Here is a 12,986-nt window from a genome sequence, read left to right as displayed (position 1 = left end):
TATCAGGACTGTCCCTATAAAATCGGGACATCTAGTCACCCTAGTCAGACCCTCCCCCTGCCCCCATTCATGAAATTGGCTTAAAATAGTGAAGCTTTTTAAAATAATATTTTTCCACCTGCCTTATTATTTTTTACACTTTTTGGGAAGCTGCTCACAATCAGTTTGTGTGTAATCCTCACAGGGTCAAAATTCAACTTTAAATGTCCACACAAAAATGCAAGCCTTCCCCTTGACTACAGGCCTTATAAATACATGTACCAAAATAATAACATAACAGTATTTCTAAAAATCTCATTATCATTTTATCTGGATGCCTGTATGCTAATTCAGAAGTACATCAGTTTTCTCAAGGAAAATGTACACAGCTCCCCTCCCCAAAAGAATAAAACAACTTATTTAAGACAACTCAAATTTAAGTCACCAGTACTACAATCAAATCTGCACAAATCTGATTCCAAGACTGAGGGGAAAAAGAGCAATTTCCTTGAGCATGCAGGTCATCCATTTTGGGTATGTCTACACTGCAGCTGGGAGAGTACCTCCCAATTTCCAGCCTAGGCCCTCGTCCAGACTAACCCGCGGCATCGGCGGGTTAAAATCGATTGCTCGGGGATCGATATATTGCGTCTAGTCTGGACGCGGTGTATCGATCCCCGAGCGCGCTTACATCGATTCCGGAACTCCATCAATCCGAACGGAGTTCCGGAATCGACACGGAGAGCCGCGGACATCGATGCAGCGCCGTCCAGACTGGTGAGTACCTCGATTTTAGAAATTCGACTTCAGCTACATTATTCTCGTAGCTGAAGTTGCGTATCTAAAATCAATTTTAATTCCTAGTCTGGACGTGGCCTAGGTAGACAGACTCTCACTATCAGAGGGGTAGCCGTGTTAGCCTGGATCTGTAAAAAGCAACAGAGAGTCCTGTGGCACCTTTAAGACTAACAGATGTATTAGAGCATGAGCTTTCCTGGGTGAATACCCACTTCATCAGACGCATGCAATGGAAATTTCCAGAGACAGGTATAAATATTCAGGCAAGAATCAGTCTAGAGATAAGGAGGTTAGTTCAGTCAGGGAGGGTGAGGTTCTCTGCTATCAGCTGAGGTGTGAACACCAAGGGAGGAGAAACTGCTTTTGTAGTTGGCAAGCCATTCACAGTCTTTGTTTAATCCTGATCAGATGGTGTCAAATTTGCAAATGAACTGAAGCTCAGCAGTTTCTCTTTGGAGTCTGGTCCTGAAGTTTTTTTGCTGTAAGATGGCTACCTTTACATCTGCTATTGTGTGTCCAGGAAGGTTGAAGTGTTCTCCTACAGGTTTTTGTATATTGCCATTCCTGATATCTGACTTGTGTCCATTTATCCTTTTACATAGTGACTGTCCAGTTTGGCCAATATACATAGCATTGGTGGACGTGCAGGTGAATGAACCAGTGATCTTGTAGCTGATCTGGTTTGGTCCTGTGATGGTGTTGCTGGTGTTGATATGTGGGCAGAGTTGGCATTGAGGTTTGTTGCATGGATTGGTTCCTGAGTTAGAGTTAGAATTGTTATGGTGTGGTGTGTGGTTGCTGGTGAGAATATATTGTGAAAACCCACCAACCTTAAGCATATTCTCACCAGTCACCACACATCACACCATAACAACTCTAACTCAGGAACCAATCTATGCAACAAACCTCGATGCCAACTCTGCCCACGTATCAACACCAGCAACAGCAACCTTGGCAAAATTAAGGCAAATAAATTTCCCGGATGGATGGAATGCGACAGGCAGATGTGCTGATCTCTTGATATAAAAGCGCTGAGCATATGAAATAACTGTTAAGGTTTTGCCTTACAGTGTAAATCTGATGAAGTTGGGGGATGTATTGTTTTTGGGTATCTGTTGGAGATGGAAGTCAAAGCATTATGGAGCACTGGAGTGTGTTAATATAAAAGTGGAAGAGAAGGCACAAATTTTCCCCCCTAATTTCTTATTTCCATACATTTAAGGTTTTGGGTGGGATGGGATGTGTCCTGCAGTAACCTTAACTGTGACTCAACATTGTTTTGCTTGCTAATAGTAACTCTATATTCAGTTTCTTCTTTTCAGTGTTAAAATGGCTTAAACCTAGTGCCATGTCTGAAAACAAAGCCACCACCATCTCCATGGAGATTTTAAGTTCTGCATTTAGCATGAGTACAAAAAATGGCCATATTCTGATTTCATTTACACCTGTGTAAATCCCAATTAGTTTTTTAGTTCAGTGGGATTACTCCAGATTTGCACTGCTGCAACTGAGATCGGAATCTGGCCCATCAGCAGCAGCTGTTGAAAAAGCAGGGTTGCATTGTAGTTCTGTGACTAAAGTCTTGTATAATTTTAAACATGTAATTTACATAAACAGTATGATTTCTAATCACACTAAAGAAAAAATAAATCAAAATGTAATTGAATTTGCTTGAAACCAGAAGTATACTACATCATTACATTTTTAAGCAATCTACAATTAGGTGAATAGGTTTTTCATGAATACAGCGTAACTGTATCTCTGTCCCTTTTCCGGTCTCACAGAGTGCACCTCCTCCAGTGTCAGGTCTTGTGTCTTACTTCTCCTGAGGTAGAATTCCACTCTTGGACCAGACTTTGAGCTACAGTACACTGCAGTCAATTATGTTTACCAAGCAGTTCCAGTTGGGTTTGGAACCTGTAGTTCTGTTCAGGATTCTGAGGCCAGACAGCCGTCTTAAAACCAGAGTATTGTTTAATAGTGGGAACAAAGCACTTAGAGAAAAAGGATTTTAGGACAGTCTACACACTTCTATTTTATCTAAAGTCCTACCATCTAGTACTGGTGACCTAGGCAAGTCTAGAATCAGAGGGGTAGCTGTGTTAGTCTGGATCTGTAAAAGCAGCAAAGAGTCCTGTGACACCTTATAGACTAACTGACGTATTGGAACATGAGCTTTCATGGGTGAATACCCACTTCGTCGGATGCGTGAGCCTAGTTTCTCCAGACACCCCTGATGGTTCTGTGTATCTGTATAGTTACCCCAAACAACTCCCCAACATATACCCCTTCTTTGACAGGATCTACCCTGCCACAGGTTTTGTTTTGTTTTTGTTCCTCTGGTTTCCAGGCCTTTTCCAGTTCTCATCCACTCTTTTCCAGTCTCCCATCCACCCTCAAGTGTTTGCTGAGAAGTGGCTTATCCTGAGCCACTGTTTTCCTTCCTGCTTGTTTTTCCTGATAACCCCCCATTAAATTAAACCAATGTATTCATACAGTAAACATCCCTATAATCTGGTCAATATACAATGTTCATAAATTATTACAAAGCAGTTTCACTTCTATCACAGTAATTACCATTACTACCAGTAATGCCAGGCACAATTTAGGATGGTTCCAGAAAGTCATATCTAAAAAGTTTAGAACCATCTGGTTTTTTTTTCCTTTCTCATTGATGTAATTCTGTCACATGCTACTTATTAGAGACTGGGTTAACAAAGCACTCTACCTCCTACATTTAATATATATTTTACATCTATTTTTTCTTAATAGTGATTATTACTTATGGCTAAATAACAATGTTATCATACCTTTGTCTTTCTTCTACCAATCTCCCTTTCAGCTATCTAGGATTCCCACTTGTATCATATTTGAACTTAGTACCTGATCCTATGATTGGCTCTGCACAGAAGTCTTGTGCCTGCAGGAAGTCCCACTGATTTAAATAGGGCTCTGCGTGGACACAGGGGTCCACCAACACAGATCCACTTATATGATTGGGGCATTCAATTGTAAGGTTTTTGGGGCAGGGGACATATATATGTTTCGGTAAGGTACCCAGTCAACTTTCTAGTTTTCTCTTTAGAGGGAGCTATACCACCCTCTTTATAGCTCACATGGAATAATTGTTAAGAATTATTATGTATTTGTAGTGTGGTAGTGCTCAGAAGCTGCAGCATCATTGTGCAGAAACATACAACAAAAGTATGGTCCTTGCTGTAAACTGCTACAGTGTTTGCTGTTATGGAGAGTTCTAATATCTTCTAACCCAGATAAGTTCCATAAAGCTCTTATTTTGAGTGAAAAGACCTGAAAATTAACAAGGAAAATCAAAATAGTCATACTGATAAATGACCATCACAGAATATTATCAAAGTCCCTTATTACCAGCTATGCTCCAAATTGCAGAATTTTCTGACTGGCCTTGATCTTGATCCTGCAAAGTTAAACATGGTAAATCTTTACAAAGCTCTCAGGATCAAAATCTGTTAAAACTAATCCTACAAAGACTTGCACATGTGCTTAACTTTACACATGTGAGTAGTGTATTAACATTAATGAGACTACTCGTGTGGTTAAACACAAGCATAACAGGTCTAAGTTACTCATTCTGTGTGTGATCTTGGGCAAATTTCACTTGACCTCCTATTGCCAGGAAATCTATTTGTAAAATTAGGTAAAAAGCAGGATCTTATGAAAATCAGGGGTGAAATCCTAGACTCATGGATATCAATGGACATTTTTCACCCCAGATATCTGAGTTCAGCAGCCGAGGTACATGAATTACACAAAAGATTTATCACTGCATATGTAGCACCATCAAGTTTATATATGAAATTTGTGAACTCAGCCAGTCTTCAGTCTCAAGCGAGTCAGCATATACTGTACAGTTTTTGCTACATAATTAAGTAAAGGAAGCTTCCATAGATGTCTCAAATACTCCAAAAGCATCAAAGACTTTAAATAGTAATTTTTAAAAAATCTGATAAATACAAAAGTAAACATAACTTAGGGACCAAACCTAGCACTCAGAAAAGCTATCCCTGAAAATTTACAACTATATATGTAAGTGGGATTGTATGGTGTAACTGAGGGCAGTATCTGGCTTCTGGAGTTTATTTCACAGTCAATATCTATATTACTATTTATGTCTGAAGACTGTGTACATTTTAATTTGATTGTATGTTCCTGAGGTAGAAATAATGTCATTTATGTGTCTACCACTTGTGCTCTAGTATTTTAAGTCTATTATCTGCCTTGTATTATAGGGATTCACTTTAAAGATCAGGCTGCCATTTGGAGTGAGGGAGGGAGTGGCAATCTACACAATGTCTGTTTTAAACCAGTATTTCATACCTAAGGCCCAAATTCTCTAATGGCAAGCCTGTATGCATATGCTTAACTTTATGCATGTGAGTCCTGGTGTGTAAAGTTAAGTGTGTGTGTAAATCTTTTCAGGACTGAGGCTTATATAACCAACATTTTCTATAATTACTTGTATTAAGGAAAAGATTATTTTGATGCATCTGTAGCTTCAAGATATTTCAGTATGTTTTTTGTAACCAATGATGTTGTTATTGGGGATTCTTTAGTGTTGGATTATTGCTAAAATTACCAATCCTTTAAAATAATTTAATATAACTTTATGGGTGTTTGCCTTTTCCCCTCCATACATGGAGTTACGCGTATAGAGGCATATTGTTTCTTTTCTGTTCACAAAGGAAGTATTTTGAGAAATTTATTGTTAACTTGTTCCTTTATGAGAGTTTTTATGCTCAAAACAAGGATAAAGCATTTTCCAGAAATGAAAAGTATGACAAATTGAAACTGGCACATATAGCTGGTTCACTAGTTGCCCTTCTGCTAGCCTTTCCATATGGCGTTCTTTTTGACAGACATTTGCAAATTTGTCTTTTAGAGGCAAGGATTAAAAATATAAAGATCGGTTGCAGTTTTCGATGTTTTTTGGCTTTAACATGGTATGAGTAAGAATAAAATACTTCTATAATTCCTCATTTAAAATACCTTTAGTAAAACAACCCAAACAATGTACAATTCTATACTGATAAAATTCAGACTTTAAAATAATAAAATATGAGAGAGTATTTATTATATGGAATGCATATGCGTATGATATATTCTGACTGATTCATTTATTGTCTTCATTTTACAGATAACGACAGGACCATATATAAACAAAATACTGGCAGAAATAGGACTGATGGAACTAGCAGCTTTTCCAAAGTGCTCAGGGTAGAGAGTCAGAGGAGATGAAGCCACAGCTAGTCTCCTCAGTGGGAGAGGGGAGCAGTCCTCCTGCCCATAGCACTTACAGTTACCATTATTTAACATTTATGATACAGTAGCACTTAAAGGCCCCAATCAGAATTTGAGCCAGGTTGTGGTAAACCCTGAACAAACACATACAAGGACAAAAGCTTACATTCTAAGCCCCAGATCCTGCAATTTGTTCCACTTAGGAGTCTTCACGAAGGCTTTGTCTACACTATTACTTTTGTTGGCAAAACTTTTTTTTGTCAGAGGTGTGAAAAAACACACTCCTGACTGATAAGTTTAACTGACAAAAGTGCCCGTGTGAACAGCACTATGTCTGCTGGAAAACATCTCCTGCTGGCATAGCTACTGCCATTCATTGGGGGTAGTTTAATTATGCCGGTGGGAGAGCTCTCTCCGGCCGGCATAATTAGACTACACAGGAGACCAACTGTGCCGCTGTACGGTCCTTAGTGTAGACTTAGCCAAACATAATGGCTTACAAAATTAGGGCCTTACAGTATCGTCCTTTCCCAGCCAAATTCAACACAGGCATAAGCAGACTTCACCCTACTTCAAAAGCGTGGTCCTTTTAATACTGATGTGAAGTAGTTACTTATGTATTATCCCCATTTTCCAGAGGACGGACATAACTAAGACATGAGGCTAACCCTGCTGTAATGCCATTGACTTTAATTAATAGAGTTATGCCAGGGTTGACTTGGCACTTGTGATAAGGGGGGTTTACCCAAGCCCCCCCCAGCAAGTCAGTGGTAAAAAGCAGGATGAGAACTCAAGAGTTTTTAAGAAGAGTTGGGGTGTGTCCACACTACCCGCCAGATTGGCAGGTAGCGTTCGATCTATTGGGGATTGATTTATCGTGTCTTGTCTAGACACGATAAATCAATCCCCAAACGCGCTCCCTGTGGATTCTGAAACTCCACCGGGGTGAGAGGCGGAAGCGGAGTTGACGGGGGAACCACGGCCATCAATCCTGCACCATGAGGATGGAAGGTAAGTCAGAATAAGATACATTGACTTCAGCTATGCTATTCTCCTAGCTGAAGTTGCATCTCTTACATCGACACTCCGCCCTCCCCCCAGTGTAGACAAGGCCTTGGTCTTGGGTTCTTGCAATACCCCTCTGCGCAGCCACGAAGGACTGAAGCCTGGTTAAATGGAGGCGAACCATGAGGAGTAGCAGTGCCTTGTGGAGACCCAGGCCAGGAGAAGTTCACAGGGAACTGCAGCTGCTCTTTAGGGATTTGGGAGCAGAGAGAAATGCCTAAAAAAGTGCTCTTGCAGCAGCAGTGCTGCTTTGCTGTGTGGTTCAGGAGTTCCCCTTGCAGCATGGGGGCTTTGGTGTGGCTCAGTGATGGGTTAATACCTGGCTTGGTCTCACTGCTGGGGGCCAGGGGAGATCTTGATTCAGGGATAGGTTAATATCTAGCCTGAGGTGTGTGTGTGTGTGGGGGGGGGGTATCCTGATTCGGGAATAGGTTTATATATTCATCAATCTCATTGCATGGGGATTTTTTCATGACTGAAGGAAACTGCCTTGGTCTGATTGAACAGAGGGATTTTATGATATGTTACTAATAGGTGGCTAAGTCTAATTGTATGGGGGGACTTTACCGTGACCCGGGATAGCTTTATATGTGGCTGGGCCTCGCTGCCGCCTGGCTGGAGGGGGCCCTGCACTCACTTGTGCCCAGGTCAGAAGAGCCCAAGGGCTCTGTGCCGCAGCTGCACTGGGCTTGCTCCTGGGCCGGTAGCAGCAGCGCCCGCCTTCTCTCCCGCACTGCGGCGCAGGGGCCGGGGATCCGGAAGGTGGGTCTGAGCGGCGCGGCCGGGGGCGGGACGGGAAGGCGCGGCCCTGGCCAAGGCCCAGCTTCTTCCGCCGCTTTCTGCTGCCGCCGCCTGCGTGTCGGGGAGAAGCCCGTGAGTGAGGGGCCGCGGCCGAGCGACGCGGGGGCCGGGCGGGGGTAGCTGCGACCCGCCTGCTCGGGGGAAGCCCCGAGGGGGAGGTGGCCGCCTCGGGGCCCGGCTCTCGGGCTGCATTTTCCCTGGGGCCAGCAGCGGCCTGCCCCTCTCCGGGCCAGGGGCTCGGCCAGGCCGCTGCTCCTGCTGGCCCGCAGGCACCATGACCCGCTCCTGCCCCTCCACACACGTGGGCTGGGGCCCAGGTGCTGGCTGGCTTCGGGGGCCCGCTCGACCCTGCCGCGCTAGAGCAATAGGGCGGATTATTCAGCCCTTGGGGGCCGGGCTGGGGCCTGACCCAGGAGTGCCTTTTGCAGGCTGGGCACTTGGCCACACTGGGTGCTTGGGGCCCGTCAGACGTAGTTCATAGTATTTCACCTGAGCCGCCATCAGATGGTGACTTGTCTGGCTACCAAACTGGGCTGGGTTTGTACCAGTGACATGGCTGCTCTAGAAGCGCTACAGCAGCACATTTGCACTGCGGCGCAGACATTCGGGTGTAGTTAATCCACCTCGCCAAGAGCTGGTAGCTAGGTGGGTGGGAGACTGCTTCCCTCCACCTGACGTTGTCTGCTCTGTTCTCTAGATAGTACAGCTATGTGTCTTTCAGGGTGTGGGTTTTTCACATGTCTTGTGTCCCAAGGAGCGTCCCATCTTCAAAAACGTCAAATCCCAGGAATGAAGTTACAGGAAACCAAAGTGCATGTTACTTTTAACTGATCATTCTGCTGTTGTGTATTGTCTCATTGCCACACAGGCACTGCTAGGGTGGGGAGAAGGATGAAGAAGTAGGTTTCATAGTGTAAGACTTTGGACTCTTTGCAGTCCCCTATGGAGAAAAAAATTCCGTAGATGTGTTTTAAGAAAGGCCGTATGAAACTCAGTTTCCTGTCTTAACACTTTTTATTTGTAATAATATTTGGAAGAGTGTAACTTTTGTGTTTTGTGGGTTTTTTCTTCTAATTGCCTAAGATGACTTAATTGAGGTTTAGTTATTTAAGAAATAGAGTACAACAAAAATAGCAAAATGGGAAAATGCACTTGACTTTGAAGTAATTTCTCAGTTAATTGTCTAATAATAATGGAACATTAGTGTCACGATTTGTTGGATTAAAATGTGGACTACAGATTTAATTAAGAAAATTACATTCACTTTATGTTAGTCAAGTTAACAGAAAGTCAATGCACTTATTTAAAATTTGATTTTCTTTCATGGTTCATGATGCCCATTGCTGTCAGAGCTGATTCACATACTTCTCTGACATCCTAGCATTTGCCATGCTTGCGATCCGATCCCACAGCCTCCATGGAATTGCTCTGGAGCCATTCTTCTGGGAGGGAGGGAGAGAGGGAAGGATTAAGTAATAGTGTTCAGCATGCCTCTTGTAACCTGTTAAAACCCCTTAACACAAATTCCTGAAGTACATAAATTTTTTATCTTATTTGAAGTTTGAGAGCTGATGGTGGTGATTGGAGGAAAATCCAAAGAAGAGACTGTTAATTAGTTTGATATTTAGTACATTAGAATCACCAGTGCAGCTCTAAATGCTGTATTTCAGCAAAAATTGTTTTAATTTTGGTTCCAGGTTTTAGAGCAGCATCCACTTTATCTTGCAGTTAACTACATCAAATTGATGAACATGATTCATGTGTCCTATAGACACAAATAAGCAACTTCTTAAAATTAATTTTGTGCAAAATAATTTGACTAGCAAGGATGAGCAGTTTAAACTGTATCTATTGCATTGCTCAGCTTTTCTACAAGTATCATATAATTTCACATGAGGTGCTGAAATGCAGTCCTTCAAAAAAAGCTCTTTTTAGCTCTTGAAGTGGAGGCACCTATATGCTAGGCCAGTTGCACAATATGCCTTATGAAGTTACTCTGTAATTTACTCCATTTGTAAATATTTTTGTCAGATTTCTTCAGGAAATACTGTAAAACTGGTATTCTGTAGATTTGTTTCCCCTTGAGTTCTGTGGCATCTGTACGGCATCTGTCTTTTGGGTTTTGCTGGTAATGTCTAAAGCAGAACAAGTTTTCCTTGATCTGGGATTGACATGTGTCATAAAAACAAATTGAGGCATTCCGGTATGTAAAACAGAAAATTGGATGTAATCTTATGCTCTCGGCAACTAGTCTTTGACTTTCTGAGAAATAGCACTAATACATATGCTTTTCATAGCACTTGACATTTCTGATTCCATTACTGTCATTAACTGATTTTTGTCAGGTAGGTAAATATTCTCTCTACAAATAGGAAAACAGTGGTTAGTTAGATGACTTGCTCAGGGCCACACAGTGAGTTCAAGTGTCATAGCAGATGTTGGCATTCGTGATTTTCTGGCTGTCAGTCCTTCAGCTTGATGTGCAGCCTCTTGTGAGTCACAGAATTGTAATTCCACAACCACAATTCTAAGGATTTGTCTACACTGGCACTTTACAGCACTGAAACTTGCAGCGCTCAGGGGTGTGTTTTTCACACCCTTGAGCGAGAAAGTTTCAGCGCTGTAAAGTGCTAGTGTAGACAGTGCACCAGAGCTATTTCCCTTGTGGAAGTGTTTGTTGTTTTTTTTGTTTGTTTGTTTTTTTAATAGCTGTGACTACACAGCCATGTTTAAGTGCTTTACCATTGCTAGTGAAGATATGCCCTTGCCCTGTTATCTCAGGAGTATTTATGTTCTATGACTATTCTAGCAAAATCCAAATTAGACCACAATACACATCCAGTGAACTAGTTTCACCCTCTGTTATCTTAGCATTTTCCTTTTCTTTTTATGGGTGGGTGGGTGGGAGGTAGGTTAATTTACTTTGGCTTCATGAAACTGTATGTTGACAGTGGTGTCAGTCTGACATAAAATACCCTAGCCATTAGTCTAAAAATACTTATCTACACTCAGTAACAAGATTTTGGCAACTTTTGGCATAGTATATTTCAGTCAAAAAATAGCTCATGAATACTGTCACTGGCAAATCCGATTTCTGTGAAACATAAGAAATCACAAAATAAAGAACAGGATGAGGAATCTGAGGAGAATCACATAGGTTTTAAACCATGAGAATGGGTAAATAGTGGTAGATGAAAGTCAAAAGTGCTATCGAATCTTTAACTGTTATGTGGAAAGCTGTGAGAGAGAGGCAGCCATGTCTGTTTAACGTCTCGTCCAAAATACAGTCACCCTTCTAGGACTGTAATGTAATGTCAGTAGTGGACTATGAGCTCCAGTCATGGTGTGTGATGTGTCTTTGGGCCAGAAGATCATGGATTTGACACTACTAGAATTTCAAATGACAGGCTCCAATGAAAGAAATGTTCCTGCCACTACCAGTCAGTAGTTCTGTTCCTTTTATTGCTCTAGCAGGCAGTGGGTATTTGTTTGCTCAAAAGGCTTTCATGGCTGTCACGGCAGTGAAAGTCCTAAACTACTGATTGATGACTTGCCCAGTTGCTAGCAATGATGAATGCCGTTCTTGCTCTGATTGGATAACATTTCATCCAGCAATGAACCAGCCAAAATGCCACAGGTAGCTATGAAAAGTCACCCAAACATTTCTACTTGCTGCGTACATCAGAATGTGCTACAGTTCTGCAATACTTGCAGAAGATGTGTTGATTTGGCACCACCAGCCCACAGGAATATATTCCTTTTGTACTTTGGCAGATTTGAGGAAATGCATTAGGACCTTTCCTCCAAATACAGCTACAGAACATTTTGGTCTCTGGATGCTATATGATAAAGGCTCCATGTGCTCTGAGCCAAGCTGTACCTAAATTCTGTGCAAGGACCTATGGTTTCTGTGGCAACCTGGTGCTGGAAGTTCTGCAGCAGCTTCATTTAATCAGTACAGTAGCCCTGTGTTACTTGTTTTTATATTCAATTTCTCTTCACAATGCTGTCTCCACATTTTCAGTGTATTGCAATGATTTCTTTACAGTATTGGCAATATAAAACTGCATCATAATTGTTGAGCTTTTTGGCAGCTGGATAGGGAGCAGTTAGTGCTTGTGGTGCCTGTGCGGGGGAGAGAAATCAATTTGGGATAAACACACAATCTAAAATGCACAGTAGTGAAATATGCAGTGTAATTGTGGCCATGTGAGTCCAAGGATATTAAAGAGATAAGGTGGATGACGTAATATCTTTTATTGGACCTACTTCTGTTGATGAGGGCTTTCGAGCCACACAGAGCTCTTCTTCAGATCTGGGAAAGGTACTCTGAGCATCACAGCTAAATTGAAGGTGGAAGAGATTGTTTAGTAGTTGCCATTGTTTAGTAGTATCATTCAAGGTAGAGTGGCCAATTAACACCTGCAGTCATAGGACAAAAAGAAGGGGTTAGGGATTGTTGTAATAATCCATAAATCGAGTGTGTGGTCAGTCCATAATTTTTAGTGTCTAGCACAGTTAAGAATCTAAGATCCTGGGCTCATCCTTTGAAAGTGTTGTGCAGGTTCATTTGAGGATGAGGACAGATAGGTCAGAGATAGAGTGATTGGTTTGTGAAAAGTATGAGGAGTACTTGTGGCACCTGACTAACAAATTTATTTGGGCATAAGCTTTCGTGGGCTAAAGCCCACTTTATCAGATGCATGCAGTGGAAAATACAGTAGGAGGATATATATACAGAGAACATGAAAAAATGAGTGTTACCCTACCAACTCTAATTAGACTAATTTGTTTAAAGTGGGCTATTATCAGCAGGAGGGAGAAAAAAAACTTTTTTGTAGTGATAATCAGGATGGCCCATTCCAACAGTTGACAAGAAGGTGTGAGTAACATTAGGGGGAAAATTAACATGGGGATATAGTTTTTAGTTTGTGTAATGACTCATCCATTCCCAGTCTTTATTTAAGCCTAATTTAATGGTGTCCAGTTTGCAAATTAACTCTAGTTCTGCAGTTTCTCGTTGGAGTCTGTTTTTGAAGTTTTTTTGTTGTTGAGTAACTGCTACT

General features: G+C 41.7%; 1 protein-coding gene across 7 annotated transcripts in view; it reads left to right on the top strand.

Moving 5' to 3' along the window:
* Positions 1-6,961: 6,961 nt before the first annotated feature.
* USP45 (ubiquitin specific peptidase 45) overlaps positions 6,962-12,986 on the top strand; it is a 93,577-nt gene continuing 87,552 nt past the window's right edge. For 5 of the 7 annotated variants that reach the window (XR_003999548.1, XM_030555996.1, XM_030556002.1 and 2 more), the window contains exon 1: positions 7,921-7,992. The gene's annotated coding sequence lies outside the window, so the exon portion shown is untranslated. Of the gene's footprint in view, positions 7,066-7,777; positions 7,882-7,920; positions 7,993-12,986 lie in introns of those variants that run through there. The other 2 variants (XM_030555997.1, XM_030555999.1) reach the window with 2 other exon arrangements.

This window comes from Gopherus evgoodei, chromosome 3, assembly GCF_007399415.2.
Source record: "Gopherus evgoodei ecotype Sinaloan lineage chromosome 3, rGopEvg1_v1.p, whole genome shotgun sequence".
Classification (NCBI taxonomy): domain Eukaryota; kingdom Metazoa; phylum Chordata; order Testudines; family Testudinidae; genus Gopherus; species Gopherus evgoodei.
The sequence above is the reverse complement of the archived record's forward strand: the minus strand, read 5'-3'. Positions and strand labels throughout refer to the sequence as shown.